This window comes from Rhyacophila brunnea, unplaced genomic scaffold, assembly GCF_057557595.1.
Source record: "Rhyacophila brunnea isolate RB1 unplaced genomic scaffold, BYU_Rbru_1.0 scaffold_16, whole genome shotgun sequence".
NCBI lineage: Eukaryota > Metazoa > Arthropoda > Insecta > Trichoptera > Rhyacophilidae > Rhyacophila > Rhyacophila brunnea.
Genome location: NW_028232816.1, coordinates 19,870,731 through 19,887,521, shown reverse-complemented (window position 1 = coordinate 19,887,521; position 16,791 = coordinate 19,870,731). Strand labels below are relative to the sequence as shown.

The following is a 16,791-nucleotide window of genomic DNA, read 5'->3' as shown; positions in this document are numbered from 1 at the left end:
AAGTAAACACTTGCTATCGGTTCATATTTGCATATAAACAATGTTTTGAAGAGGTAATGATTGTGGAGATGTCGAAACATAACCAAGCAACATTCATGGACAGCCTGCGGTTGACAGCGTTTGAAAGGTAATAGGGAACAAGCGCCGAAATCCACTTGTGTGTAATGAAAACTCAATTGTATCAAAACTTATCCAAACCCTTAGAGACTATAGATACATCTAGACGCCACCCATTGCATTGCTTAATGAAGCTGCGTGCCGTGCGTTTGGTTTGTGGGCGAGCTAACGCATTCGTGTACAAATGTATCGCAACATTTCAAAATCACCACAAATCAAAAAGTCCACTTTAGGTATTTTTCACTTTTTTGTGAATTGCTGAAGAGCTACTGATTTCTAACATTTCTGCATTATCAAAATATGAATTTTATTCATTTTAAATATTCAATACTTAAAATAATATAAACTTTCACCCTTGTAACTGTGTATTTGAGAAAACAAAAAGCTGTTTTTCTCTAATTCATCTATTATGGAATTGGCTAATTTTGAAATCTAGCAACACAAACTGTTTGAGACCATAGACCATTTCGCTAGTGCTCGCACTAGACGCTCAGAATTAAAATATAATTTTCTATTTTTTACGTTATATAGTATTTTTAAGCGGTCAAAATGCAACCATTAGGTAAAGATATCCACAATTTAGGTTATTTTAAAGATTCACCAGGTTACTTAATATTAAAATACATAATAATATACAAATAAATTATCACGAACATGTATCAACTAACCATGAATCTTAATACAATCTTCTTGCTTATCAGTACGGCTACCGCGTTTTAATACAGTCAACACATAGAACCATCTTTTCTACCTAATTATTTAATTATTAACTAAAAATATTTACCACTGACTTTATGTTTAACACAAAAATAACGATTTTAGCAACACGGTTATCGACGCTAAGTTAAGCAACAAACTACGATTTGGCGTCTACACTTTAGCAAACCATCTCCCGGGAATGGGACGACTGGATTCAAGACAATTGGACGCCACACTGTCGTAGACACGTATACCAGGGCTCGGAATGGACCGGAGCACCGTTCCGTTTCATAAACTCCCCAAAATTTTCGCTCCGCCTTGTGGAAAAATAAATGTGACCATCTGAGCTAGATAGGCCACATAACAAAGAAATTAACACACTTATTTTTATAAGTTTTATGTTAATATTATCTTAAAATTATCGAGCGCTCCGGTTCGTATAATTTTACATTTCGTGCGCTAAAGTATACAGAACGTAGACGAGGTATTTCAATCAGTTTATATCTACTACTTAGTAGTTTTAATTCATTTTACTCTTAACATAATGTATTCTTTATTGCGGATCGAGAATTACCATGCCTAAGGCTTTAGGTACCTATATAAAATAAAAAAAACTCCTTTTTCGTTGGTACTTAATTAAACATATTATGCACGATTAAATCATTATTTACTTCTGCATATTTATACTCTCACCAACTATTAAATCATAATATAATCATTTAAATAAGTATAAATAATAATATTAAATATTTTAAATATTTAAGTACCTAACGTCTATTTATTTTCGAATTCCGTGGCGTCCAGTTGTCCCAGTGCCAAATCGTCCTATACCCCCATCTCCCACATCTGTAAACCAGTGCATCGTTTTTGTTCAGGCCTTGTCCGATCCCCTTTGACCTTTCATTCGTCGACAGCGAGCAGTGGACAGCGTTTGAAAGGTATTAAGGAGCAAGCGCCAACAGTGTTGCCAAGTCAAAATTTAAAACATCAGTAGATTTTGACTAATATTTCAGTAGATTTTGGAAAATGTAGTATATTAGATATGATTTAAGACTAATAAGAATAACAATAACTGATAATATTCTTTTTTCATAAACAATGATTATGTTAGTGGGTAAAATTGCGTTCTTGGGTAGAGTTACAATGTTTTCTTTGTTGTCACACATCAAAAAAGGGCGTGCGAAAATCATTTCATGTTTATTATTAAAATAATCATCAGTTTACTTATAATTATGGAAAAACACAAATATCAGTAGATCTACTGAAATTTCAGTAGACATGGCAGCACTGAACTAAGAGCGACCGCATATAAGTGTGGTCCAGTTGATGTGTTGGCTGCAGTTGACTATAAGACGTTTGCTAGTAAAGTCGTAGATAATAATATTTAGTTTGAAGTAGCTACAAATTAAAGAGTTTCTAATATTATTATGGTTTCGAATATAATATTGTAGTGGCTTGGCATAAATTTCAAATGTATTATTTACTCGTTTCTGTGGGTCTATTCTATGCTTATCGACCGCTAAAGTGATAAAGTGATAAATATTATCAAACTTAGGGTAGGTTTGTATCAAAATATTAGCACTTATTGTAACAATTACACGAAGCTGGTTTTTATTGTTGCAATAAGTGCAATATTTTAACAGCAGCAAGATAGGTGCTGTTAAAATTGCAACAATAAAATCCAACTTCGTGTAATTGTTACAATAAGTGCTAATATTTTGATACAAACCTACCCTAAGTTTGATACTATTTATCAATTTAGTGTTCGATATGTATAGAATAGACCCACTGCACAGTTTTACCATATTGAAGGTATGTATTAATTTTATTATGTTAATTACCATTAAGTAATTTCTTTTATTTTGTTAACTGTCAATTCATGGTGGAACTGCATTGTATTGTTGTTTAATTTAATAAAACGCAAATTGATTAAGAAGTACTACAAAAAATTGCTTTTTATTAATTTAAAAAACTATATTAAGTAATTTTATTATTATAATTTTCGTGACATTAACAAGGAAAATCGGGTTAATTTTCTCTGCATAATAAAACTATATGTATGAACTGTAACATACTGTATGTATTTGTAAAAATAATGCATAAATTGGAAAAGCCGGTAGCGATTTGCGCTGATAAGTCGACGTCCCGGGTTTATATCTCAGCTTTTTCAATATATACATGCACCATTATGTCAATAAAAGTGTCTTTTTACACATTTTTTTCTGATATTCCAAATTATAGTATTTTGGGCGTAATATACCTGTTTTATATCGTACATAGTACGCGGACCAAAATTATAGTACAAATACTATAATTATAGTACGGTTGGTAACACTGGCGCTGGCCTTTCTGGATTTAACTCCTGGTGAGGTCACAATGTGATTTTCTTTCCCCAAACCTCGTGTTTATGATTGTCTCACTAATTCTATGATTAACTACACCACTGTGATTGTAGCCCATTGTAGTGTCAAAAAAATAAAAATAACATTTGACAACAAATTAACGTTAGTGTCTTTTCAACACTGGTATCCTAATAATTATACATTGGCATCATTAAATATACAACCAAGCCAGGGCTCGAAATAGACCGGAACGCACCGGAGCGCCGTTCCTGTTCGTGAAATTCTTAAAGATACCGTTCCGGCTCGTGGATTCTTTGAAAATTGCGTTCCGTTTCGTGTTATTAAGATAATATTGCATGTAGCAGTGGCGAAGGGTGGAGGTAGGCTGTTAAGATTCGCTATAAATAGTGCATACTAAACTTTTTTAGTCATATGTATTTGTTTTTATTGAACTAAGACTACAATTTACAGATGGTGTTAGTTGGTTTTTAAAAATCAATTAAACCATGCCTAAACGAAACCATAATAGTTTTGGTCTAATTTGGGCAATACGACAAAATTGTACACACTTTTTCATTCGTAGTTATTTGTTTTTGTTGGATTAAAAATATATATTACACATATTTTTGGTTAATTTTTTTAATTCATTAAGCCTTGCCTAAACCAAACTATAATAAATAAAAAATATTATTCTATTTATAAAATATTCAAAGTTATGTATGATTTAATTGCGTACTTTTAGATATTTTATAGATAGACATGTATTTTTTGACTATTATCTATTATGGCTTGGTTTCTCAGGGTTCAATTGAATTTAAAAAAACTAACCAACACTATCTTTAAATTGTAGTCTTATTTCAATGAAAACAAATATGTATGTCTGAAAAAGTTTAATGTGCACTGTTTATGGCAGATCTTAACAGCCTACCTCCACCCTTCGCCACTGGCATGTAGGTATATAGTTTTTAAAGTTGTAAGAATTGATTCGTGAGAATATGTTAGGTTATTTATTAACGATTATTCCTACAAGGTCTACAATATAATATAGGCTGTTCGGTTTTCAGATGTGCTCCAAATTCGAATTATTTACCCTTACAAGCAGGGCTGAATTTACAAAAAGGGCTACAGGTCCGGGACCCAAAATTAGTAGGTCTACAGAGCCCGAAAAATAATGTGAAATCACAAAAGAACTTGCAGTGAAGGAATACACAAATATACGAGCTTCTAGAATTTTGAAGATAAGAGCCCAATTCTAAGAAAATTGATGGAAAATAAGTGATTTTGCAAAAACAAACATAAAACAATATGAAAAAACCATTAAAAAAATAATTGAAAAAACCAGGTTTTAGTATTTCTCTGTATCCATCTTTCAGAATCGTCCTTGTTTCTCTTATGAATGCCGGATTTATCTGAAATACCATCTGAGATATTATTTGGCACCACATAGTGCAAGACACAAAAACAAGTCATTATCTTCCAATACTGGAGCAATATTTTTTGTGTTAAATATAATAATTGCTATATGTACTATATAATTATTATAATACCATTAATATCGAGAATTCCTAGTATGTATCATCTGCAAAGAATAATATTTTCCGAATTAGGTACCTACCTACTCGTACCTATTTTAATAACAAATGTTGTTTCACTATTGCAAAAAAAAAGTTTTTAATTTTTCCTTCAATTTTCTAGTAGGTTTTTTAAACGGAATACATAGTTTTCAACTGCACCACAGTGGATCAAATAAACAGATGTGGATGGTTCAATGTCATCTTGCCGAGATAATAATATTAAGTATGATTGTCGGTTCGTGATTAGACTGTGGTTCTATATCATTTAGTGTTCTTAAAACTGTTGAATACCTACATAGGTAGTAGGTACATCAATATTATTGTATATTTTCATAGTAGAAGCTGTTACCTTATGGCAGTGAAATTTAATGCTGCTCTGGTCTTTTCATTTTCTGATGTTTTAAAATAACTCCAAAATATTGAAACAAGTTAAAATTTTTGGGGGTGTCTTCACAGCCTTTCTGGTGTTTATCATTTCGAAGTGTTTGTATTTTTCTTCACCAATAACTTTTTTTAAAAAATCACAGGGAATAATTTTGGTTCAAGTTTTTCTGTATGAAAATGGAGACCAAGCTATACATATCAACAGACGACGTAATAAAAAAATGACTGACACCTTATTTTATCAACCAAAAGTTGAAACGGCCAACTACTATGCTATGGCCAATTCATAAATAAAGTCACCATATCTATGTATTAATTAAATACAAAGAAATATGTATGTACCTACATATTATACATAATATTCGGCGTAAAAACCTCAAAAATGATAATCATGCACGACTATTGCCACTCGATTACTAATGGTAGGTAGGTACCTACATATCATACATTCTTTTAACTTCAATGTGACCTGTATGGGCATTGGTTAATAATAATCGCTGGCAAGCTATATTATTTCGTCTAGGTATCTTATAGGTTCAAAATGCTTGGGTGACTACGTACAATGAAAAAATGGCGTTGCGAAAACCTTTATAACATTTTGTAGTCTTGGGACATCTCTCAACAGCAGCCTCAAAATGATTGATTCCTTGCTATAATTAGAAGAGAGGCGATCTTCCTGTTTTTTTATCTTCACAGAATTATTAAACTCATTATTTCGTTCTTCCAGTCAGCTTTGAACGTAATATTAGATTGATTAAGGGCATTAAGGCGAGATATAGGTACCTAGGTACCTAACTTGCCGACAACACCGAGTTGAGTCTTTATTTTAATTGAGGCTTTTCAGCGATTAGGAATGCAGTATATGTATGAATAGAATAGTTACCTAAATTATAATAATACTAAAATAAGTACCCACATATAATTTGATTTTTTACGGCGTATTGAAAACCTGTGTTATTAAAAATCTATAAACCTTATAGAGATAGGTACCTATCTTCTTCTTATTGTGCCATCCCCTAGCGGAGGTCGGCCACCATCAAGGCGATCTTATCTTTGTCGTCTGCTACCCGGAACAGTTCGGTGGAGCTGCACTCGTACCAATCACGAATCTTAAGCCACGAAATGCGGCGCCGTCCTCTGCTACGCTTCCCATTGATCTTTCCTTGACTGACAAGTTGGGGAATGCTGTATTTGTGTCCTCTCATAATGTGGTCGAGGTATTGTAGTTTCCTGGTTTTGATACTACGTAGAATTTCTCGGTCCTTCCCCATTCGATTGAGAACTTCAACATTTGTCACCCGGTCAGTCCAAGGAATTTTGAGGATGCGTCTATACAGCCACATCTCGAAAGCTTTAAGTCTCCGTGACATCTCTTGGTTTAGCGTCCATACTTCCATGCCATAGAAAAGAATTGAGAGCACATAACAACGTACCATACGCAGTCTCAGACCTAGGTTAAGATCTCGATTGCTAAGGAGGCGTCTCATTTTGAGAAAGGCGCTCCTTGCGATCTCAATTGTAGTTTTTATTTCCTGAGACTGGTCCCATTTCTCATTGACCCATAATATCGTTGTTAGGCAAAAAATACAGCAAATCATTAATAATTAATAATTATTATGCTGTGTTATAATATGAATTATTATTTTTTACTGTTTATGTGTTAGCAGATCTAAAAAACTATAACGAAGTGATCGTATACTATTTTAAGCCTTTAACTTCCAAGTCGTATTTTTGATATAAATTTTATAAGCCCCACATGCCTATACGCTGAAATGATTCATTATTTTTCTATGTTACTTAGAGAAGCTTCATACATCGATTGGCGTAGGCCGTAGCGTATCGTTATACCATACAATAGACAAAGGGTTAAGTTGACGATTATTCGTTATAAGAAAATATAATCTCCTATATATTATTATCTTACAGCTTTGCCCGTTTTTGCGAGCGATTGTGTGCCTTATTCGTCATGTCCAATAGGTTTAAATGAAAAATCGGCTCTCGGATCGTAAAATATCGGTAAACCATAGTCAGGCCAGCATCAACCACAGCCGTTTGACGAAAATCCACCCGAAGTCGGTGATTTTTATTCATTTCCCGATACATTTTCCAGCGACACGCCACTTTATTGACAACTGATTATGTCGGGAATTTATTTTTTCACAATGTTTGCAACACTCAAACCGACTAACCAAAGATGGCCGCTTTAAATTTAAAATGCGTTTTAACCGATATATACAATCAATTTTCACAAACTAATCATAATAAGATTAACAGATAAACATATTAGAACTGATTTATTTAAATTTTTATGAATTAAGTTCTTTGTTTAAGTTAAGTTTCTACACCTCTGACGGAAAGGAAGTCTTTTATCATACTATGTATACTAAATTACGGTATTTCAATTGACTCGCCACATATTTACTTATCAGATGCATTCGAGTAAATACTACAATTTGAAGTGAGCACAATTTTGTAAAACTTAACACAGTCACAAAAAAATCACTTTTAAAAATTAGGTACTATCCGTCATTTGTTGTTCATGTAAAAAACGACAGGTGATATTATTTACGTCTCACAATGATTTAAAAATGCACAGCACTATATAATAACTCACATTTATAACAAGTACCCGTAGATAACTATAATTATTCAAATAAACAATAACATTTATACGAATTCCGATTAAAACTGATCATTTCATTGAAACGCGGGCGCACGAAATATCGACGTTTTAACATAACCAAGGAATAATATTTACAAATTTAATGTCACTTTTTTTTGTACGGCTGTTGAATGATTTTTTTTGAACCAATCAAACTTATATACATTTAATTAGTTCATTATATAACCCAAAAATATTTAAAGGTATCAACCAGTGTTGCCAACTAAAATTTTCAAATTTCAGTAGATTTTTTGAGTTTTTCTTCAAAATATCAGTAGATTGACAAAAATGTATAAAATTCAACAATTGTGTTTGGTGAAAGCGTGCATATTGACACAATCTTACAAGTGTCTTTTAAAAAATCATGTAAAAAGTGACTTTTGTTCATCACAAATATCATAATTTCTTCTTTTCCTGACAAAAATTTCAGTAGATCTAATGAAATTCCAATAGATATGGCAACACTGACTATGCGATTAACCCAGTGTTGCCAAGTCAAAATTTAAAAATTCAGTAGATAGACATGGCAACACTGACTATGCGATCAACCCAGCAGTGTTGCCAATATACTGAATTTTTGATTTTTTTTCGAAATTCAAGAAATCTACTGATATTTGTGTTTCTCCATAATTGTAAATTAACTGATGATTATTTTAATAATAAACTTGAAATGATTTACGCATGACCTTTTTTGATGTTATACACTTCTAAATTGACATAAAAAGCATTGTAACTCTACCCAAGAGCGCCATTTTACCCATTAATATCATCATTGTTTACAGTCAATTAATATTATTAGTTATTGTTATTCTTATTAGTTTTAAATCATATCTAATAAACCACATTTTCAAAATCTTCTGATATTTTATGAAATCTACTGATTTTTTTGTAAAAATCTACGAAATTTAAAATTTTGAATTGGCAACACTGGGTTGCAGTGTTGCCAAGTCAAAATTTAAAAATTCAGTAGATAGACATGGCAACACTGACTATGCGATCAACTCAGTGTTGCCAAGTCAAAATTTAAAATTTCAGTAGATTTTGACAAAAAAATCAGTAGATTTCATAAAATATCAGTAGATTTTGAAAAATGTGGCTTATTAGATATGATTTAAAACTAATAAGAATAACAATAACTAATTATATCAATTTATTGTAAGCAATGATGATATTAATGGGTAAAATGGCGCTCTTGGGTAGAGTTACAATGCTTTTTATGTCAATTTAGAAGTGTATAACATCAAAAAAGGTCATGCGTAAATCATTACAAGTTTATTATTAAAAGAATCATCAGTTAATTTACAATTATGGAGAAACACAAATATCAGTAGATTTCTTGAATTTCGAAAAAAAATATCAGTTGATCTACTGAAATTTCAGTAGACATGGCAATACTGGATACCATAGAATATTATTTCAAAATTTGATAATGTAACATTTTTTATGGCTGTTAAATGATAATTTTTTAAACCAATGAAACTTATATACATCAATTAGCTCATATAACCCAAAAATATTTAAAAGGTATTCAACAATAATTGGTGTTATACATATTATTTAAATCATTATCAACCAGAATCAATCCACTGCTGGATAAAGGCCTCCCTAGCCTGATTCTATTCCTTTCTGTCATTTGAATTCCTGTATTTATCAAAATCGGTGATATTATATTTATCCTCATATTCATATCGTCATCATAATCATCGACCTGAACCAATTCACTGCTGAATAAAGGCCTCCCTACCCTGATTCTACTCCTTTCTGTCATTTGAATTGCTGTATTTATCAAAATCGGAGATATTATATTTATCTACATATTCGTATCGTTATCATCATCATCAACTAGGATCAATCCACTGCTGGATGAAGGATTCCGCAACCTCATTCTACTACTATCAGCGAAATGTCAAACTGTCTGATGTGAATAAAAAACCCATCCCGAAGAGAAAACTATGGCGCCATCTATGCATACTTCACAATTATATTAAAATCCAACACCGCTAAGCCGTCTGCAAGACCTAGCGAGACAGACTGGCGAGAGCCAGCTGGCTCAGCTAGTATATTATGAATTTTGCAGCAATGTGAAAATAGATTACGGCAAAGCAATAATTCCTTACGGGGCATCCCAAGTTTTCTAATGCAGCTCGAAGACGGTGAATTCCCATAACACGGGTAAGTACAGCGCAATTATTTTTTACTCTAGTATACTTAAAATGTAATGACGTCATTCTTTAGTTCCTCGTACCTACTGCAGGTGCCTGGTCATGCGACTTCAAAACATTTTTATTTTTGATAATAGTGTAAAGATAAACTTTTAACATCACTTATTTTATAATAATGTAGTGTTTTGAATGTTTAGTTTCGTTATAATTATTACATTGAACTAGCTAAAGTTTTGTGATGTGATTTTACTTCATTTTATGACATGTGATTAACGTAACCAATGTCGTTTGCCTAATCTAAATTGTTTTTAGGTGATCGAAGTTGGATCCTGAACAAGTATTACCTACCGCATGAGATGAAAAAAAAATACTCTATAAGATTTTACGCATGGAATGTAATGAAATTAGAATGTCACCATCAATTTCCTAGGGTAAACAGTCTATTGTAGAAAAAAAAACTATCAATTATAATCTGGATGGCGAACCCTTTTGAGTAGGTATATTAATATTTTACTAAATAACTAAATGAATACTTTTTTAATCAATTTTTATGGGTAATGATTACTCTCTGGTGTTTGCTTTTCTCCATCGCCAACCACCACGTCTCGATACACATAGTCGAGCGTATACCATGGTGTACCAAACATTGGGCGTTTTTCATAACTGTGCTAAGAGTGACACCTGTAGAATCTTCCCGATATCTCGATTGGCGTGCAAGAATGCATGATTTCTAGTCCAATTTAATCTATTATGGTCATGCCTCAATGAAAAAAGACCTTGCTCATCATATGACGTTTCAAACTTTTTGAAAGAAATAGTGCCCCATAGAAACCAAGTTACAATAACCGAGCGGGTATTAAAACTAACTCGTTTGTATACATTGATATAAGTACCATGATAATACACTGTTTCATACAAAATCATACAAAATCACGATATTAAAGTGGGCAAGTTTTGCAGAATAGGTCAAAGACATCTTTCAAAAATCTCGAATAATCCTTTTTTTGCAATGTGGGTAAAGTTAATATTTGACTACTTGCTACAATATAATATAATATATATATTAGCGTTTTGGAAAGAAATGTTGTACAACAATAACCCTTATTGCGATGTAGGCAGGGTTAATTTTTCAACCACATTTATCCACATTTTTATGTCCAGAGAGAATGATATTTGAATGAATGGATGGGACCTGTCAGATCTTGATTTCTATTAGCATCGTTTGCGAGGGTCCTTTCAATTTTTCAAATTGCGTATTCTCATATAAATGTTTGTATTCTATACAGGTGCCGTACGTAAACAAAAAGAACTGATGACTTCATTAAAATCTTGGATGCGGGCCGCACCGCGGCCAACATCGATTATTCTAACTCGGAGAAAGATCAGATGCGGTGCCTGGACATGCTCGCCACATACTGCGTGCAGGAAGCTAACCATGAAAAGAATATAAACATGAAACGCGATCTGTTCACCAAAGCCACACACCTATACACCACTGCCGACAAAATCATCATGTATGATCATGTAAGACGATACCTATTTTATTCAACCTAGTCAAATTTTGTTCAAATTTCTTTATATATAATAATATGAAGTGAACTTTACAATTTACAAGTTCAATCCATTCACAACATGACTTGGAAAAACAAAATGAAAACAACTGATTTTTCATTATACAACAGCCGAATTTACTTTACCGGCGAAAATGCTGTACATCTGTATTTTTTTTTTTGCAGAATCATCCTTTGGGCCGAGCATACTTGTGCTTGTTGGAGGGTGATAAAGTGGTGGACGGTGGATGCGCAATTCAATTTTGTGGTGAATCAATCTTCCAACAACATCCCCTCGCTGTTCTGGAAAGTGTGCATCGCTTTCAATAAAAAAGGACTACCGCAGCGCTCTCGGCTTCTACAGGGAAACTCTGAGAACCAACCCCAACCGCCTGGCTGTTCTCCGTCTCCGTTTCGGCATGGGCCATTGCTTTATGAAGCTAAATAATCAGGATAAAGCAAGGTTTGGGATACTTACATTGTTTTAAATATTTTTCACAGCAAACGTCAATCTGTGAAATGAGAATATACTCATCTCTCATTTAAAATAGTTCAATATAATAGTTTAAATATTCAGTTAAAATGAATATCTAGAATTTTTCAAAATTGAGTTTGCATATTTCATCAAAGATCCATTAATTCTCATGTTTTTTTAAGTTTTGTTGATTTACGGATGAATGCCATGTGCCAAGTGCAATTTTGCATTATCCATCTTATATTCAAATTCTAAATAGTCATGACTCATGACTCTGGATCCAATTGGTAATGCAAGTGGCTAAACATCCATTTCTCATAAAAAAAATATTTTATATTTAAAATATTTTTTCCAATGAAAAACCATTATAGTGTAACAATAATTTAACCCTGATCATCCACAGATACGATTTCTAGTGCGCATGAATTACACAACTGATAAACATTCTACGAATAATGTTTGCTTTATAATAATTATTGACCTAAGAATAAGGTAGTATTATTTTGAAATACGCCATTTCTATTGGCATTTCCCAGTGGCTAAGCCACAACATACGACCGTAGCCATAACCATAATCTAACCTAACCGAAAAAAAATATTTTTTTAAATCGGTACATGTTCAAACACGGGCATTACCATGATCTTACTCCCTACTTCATTTATCATTTGTCAATTTATGGCTACGGCCGTATGTTGTAGCTTAACCACTGGGAAATGCCAATAAATATGGCGTATTTCAAAAAATAGTACCTTATTCTTAGGTCAATAGTTATTATAAAGCAAACATTATTCGTAGAATGTTTATCACATTTGAATGGTCAAAGACATAGCTTATAATTAGTGTCTTTAGAATTATCTTCAAATGTGTTAATCGTGCCAATTTTTTAATAATAAAATGCCTAATTTTTGTTAAATTTGGGATCACAAAGATTATTACTTAAATATAATTTTTTATCGTAAATATGTCACTATATAATGTTAACATTAATTTTACTAATGGTTTTGTAAATGCGTTTAAAAATTATTGAATCTAAAAAATATTAATACCACTGCACATGGATGTACCGAAATATGACTATATTCTAAAACATTAGAGCGAAAAGTTTAAAAAAAACTATTTTATGTAATAAAAATACTTTATGCAGTCATCAAATGTTTAAAATAAATATAAAGGATAATAAGGCTTCAAAACTAAATAAATTGATTATCTAAAACGTTTAAGGAATGTCCAGGATTATGCTCTGAATATACCTAATAGGTTGAGCAAATGGCTGACATCCATTTCTCGTAAAAAACAAAATCTGTCAATACAAACCTCTACTCTGTGGAGGCCCATATGATCCTATTAGGATCGGACATGGTCGAAAGAAAAAAGAAAAAGAATACCATAAAAGCTCCATTTTTACCTACGCTGAGCATGTGGGCCGTTAAGTCTCTGTAAAGAAAACATGAAGAAATTATATGAACCTATAATTATGTCTGATTAATAAAATTACATACTTAATGTAAATATTATGATATAAATTTCATGAGTATGAAATGAAATTTATGAGGAAAAGAATAAAATCCTTTCTACATAAATTTTAAAAAGATCTCATTGCTCCATCTATCTAGTAATCATAATAGTAATTCAAGAACCTTGTCTATCCGCTTAATTCAGCAGGGTGAAAATTTTTCTCAGTTCAGTTCATTCAGTTGTCTTGTAATTTGTTTTCAGGATTACAATCCAAGTCCAATAACAACACAGAGAATCAGGGGTTGTGTGCGGAGAACTGTTACTAACTTGCACGAGAAACCGCGACCAGGCTACGCAGTTTGCACTTTCTGCATTTGTCCTGCCGCACTTTGGCCTCGAGCAGATGTATATCATTTTATCGGGGGGATTCAGAGAATGTATGTATATTTTATATCATATTTGTATAGGCGTACAGTTAAAAATATATTTTTTACTGGCCGTACAATCCGATGTGGATCTCGGCTGCCTCACGAAGAGGTCTCATAACAGATATTTTTTACAAGAAATATATGATCGTTTGCTCAACCTATTGGGTCCACAGCTTAACAGTTGATATTCCTAAATAATACACGTGATTTAAGAATGTAACAGTCTTCATTGAAAATATTTAACTTGGAACAGCCTCAGTAAAATACCCATTCGAAAAATCTTGGATCTTCTCAAGCTGACTCAGCTGGCATGCGATAAATCTAGGGTTGATTCCCATGTCATGTTCTAACATTTTTATCAATTTGGTTTGTTTCTGAACCTGTTTCGAGTTATGTATGGAAGATTGATGAATGTTTCATTGTTAAATCTTGTGTAACATCTTGAAGAATCTATAATTTAATTTAAACTATTAAAAAGTACTAGTATGTCAGTACGAAAATTCGAAGAGATCCTTATGCTATCTATGAATCAAAATTTGTATATAATAGAATATGACCTGGTATTCACCACTTAAGAAAATTGCTTTACAATAATTGTTTTGTTCACCCATACGCACTTGCGGCAGGCCGTTGCGGCTAGCCGGCATACAAAAAACGATATGCGGTAGGCCGCTTCGGCTAGCCGCAAGTGCGTATGGGCACTAAGCTTTTTATCAAGTCATCATCATCAGCCGGGGTCGATCTACAGTTGGATGAAGGCCTCACTTAGCTTCCTCCATTTTTCTCGGTCCATAATTCTTTACTGCCACATACATCCTTCTTCTTGGTCGTTCACTCATGGCTGAGGATCGTGACCACTTTTTAATTTTGCCATCCAACTTTATTGCTGAGTTTTTTCTTATTTTTTTATCAAGTATGAGGACTGAAATTTATGTTCTAGTCTATATTATTATAATGTTGTAATTATTATTGTCAATACTGTATGGTGGGCGAATTTAAATAATTCATGCAAAGCCAATGTATAAATATATTAAGTTGTTTTATTGTATTCAACAATTATTCCTTCACTGGGCCTCCCAATGTTTCAAAAATGTCATAAAGGCTCAACCAAACAACTACGAGATAATAAAAATTCTTGGATCACTATACGCTAAATCTACCTTTCAATCTTAACGAGATGTAGCTCGTGCACATCTCAAGAAAGTCACCGATCAATTCCCAGATGACATCGAAGCTTGGATTTAATTAGAGCAGTCTGATTTGCAGTTATATCATCCCATTTTTTATTAATATACAAGACATAAACTTTCATTTTTAAAGATATAATAATTATGTATAACCATCTTAGTCATTTTGTCATGTGTCTTTGTTTCATCGTTGATACTAGATAGATCAATATACACTTCAGAGAAGAGGTGTTTATTATCTGCATTGTGAAACTTGTAAAACAGTTAAGAGATTCAGATTCACAATTCACCAAGCACGTCTTTATAGCGAGCAGCAGCCATATTGTAGATCCAATCCATGGTCCGAAATATGTGTATCTATATGACAAAGGTGATCGACTAAATCTCATGGAGCAATTTGGGATAAAAAAAGTGTATTCTAAAAAAGTCTATGTGGATGTTAATCTGTAAAAGACTTGTTTTCGCAGGGTTTAATTGAATTTTAAAAACTAACCCAACACCATCTGTAAGTTGTCTTATTAGAATGAAAAAAATATGCATGACTGACAAAGTTTAATGTGCACTATTTATGGCAGTTCTTAACAGCCTACCTCCACCCTTCACCACTGCTATCTATCCCCAAGGCTTTCTATGCAATGTGCTGCTCACCCATCTAATGGTTAAACAATCAATGAAATGTAAAAACAATAAATTATTGACTACGTAGTATACGTTTATACAGCAAATATTTTAAGTAATATTCTGTATAAAATCTATATCACGTTTGCTTAATCTTATCAATGCTTTTTTGTTTGCAGTATGAGAATTGTTTGAACAAATTCCACGCTCACCATAATGTGGATGATTTGATTTACATGGCCCGAGCTGTGTCGTATGCGAATCGACTCCAGGAAGCCAATATAGCTTTGCTACGAGCCAGACGAGTTGGGCCTTGTAACGGCTCTCTACTCTACACCATGGTGCTCATCCTGGAAGAATGTCCGCCCACGTTTTTATTGGTCACAGAAGTTTATTACTTTCAATACTTACCTATGTAACTACCTACCCACAGAAAATTGATTAATTTTTGTATCATAAATTTCATGGTTTTCCTTTATAACATTGATGATTTATTGTAATATATTTAGACCAAGCAAAGAAATAACACGTTACACCTCCTTAAATTTTTAAGTTTAAGTCGACCACCCAGTTAAGTACCTCTTGGATTGATGATTGATAATAGAAAGGTAGTTTAAAGTATTTTAATAAATAATTGATGTTTTATGATAAATGTTAAATTTCATTTTTTCACCCTTTCCTTTGCTCAGCTGTTAAGTTATAAAATATTATTATATTCGCAGAGAGCATAATATTCATAGACTATAGATACATCTAGACGCCACCCGTTGCATTGCTAAATGAAGCTGCGTGCCATGCGTTTGGTTTGTGGGCGAGCGAACGCATTCGTCTACAAATGTTCGAGACCATAGACCATTTCGGTAGTGCTCGCACTAGACGCTCAGAATTAAAATATAATTTTCTATTTTTTTTTACGTTATATAGTATTTTTAAGCGGTCAAAATGCAACCATTAGGTAAAGATATCCATAATTTAAGTTATTTTAAAGAAACTAGGTCACTGATATTAAAATATATAATAATATACAAATAAATTATCACGAACATGTATCAACTTACCTATGAAACGTAATACCATCTTTTTGCTTATCAGTACGGCTACCATATTTTAATACAACACACAAAACCATCTTTCCTG

The 16,791-nt window shown here is 32.7% G+C and overlaps 1 long non-coding RNA gene across 1 annotated transcript; it reads left to right on the top strand.

The window, feature by feature from the left end:
• The first annotated feature begins 11,401 nt into the window (after positions 1–11,401).
• Positions 11,402–16,015, top strand: LOC147074500 (uncharacterized). Its single transcript, XR_015070296.1, has 4 exons — positions 11,402–11,464; positions 11,677–11,953; positions 13,683–13,858; positions 15,834–16,015. It is a non-coding gene; the product is annotated as an uncharacterized LOC147074500 (long non-coding RNA).
• Positions 16,016–16,791: the final 776 nt, after the last annotated feature.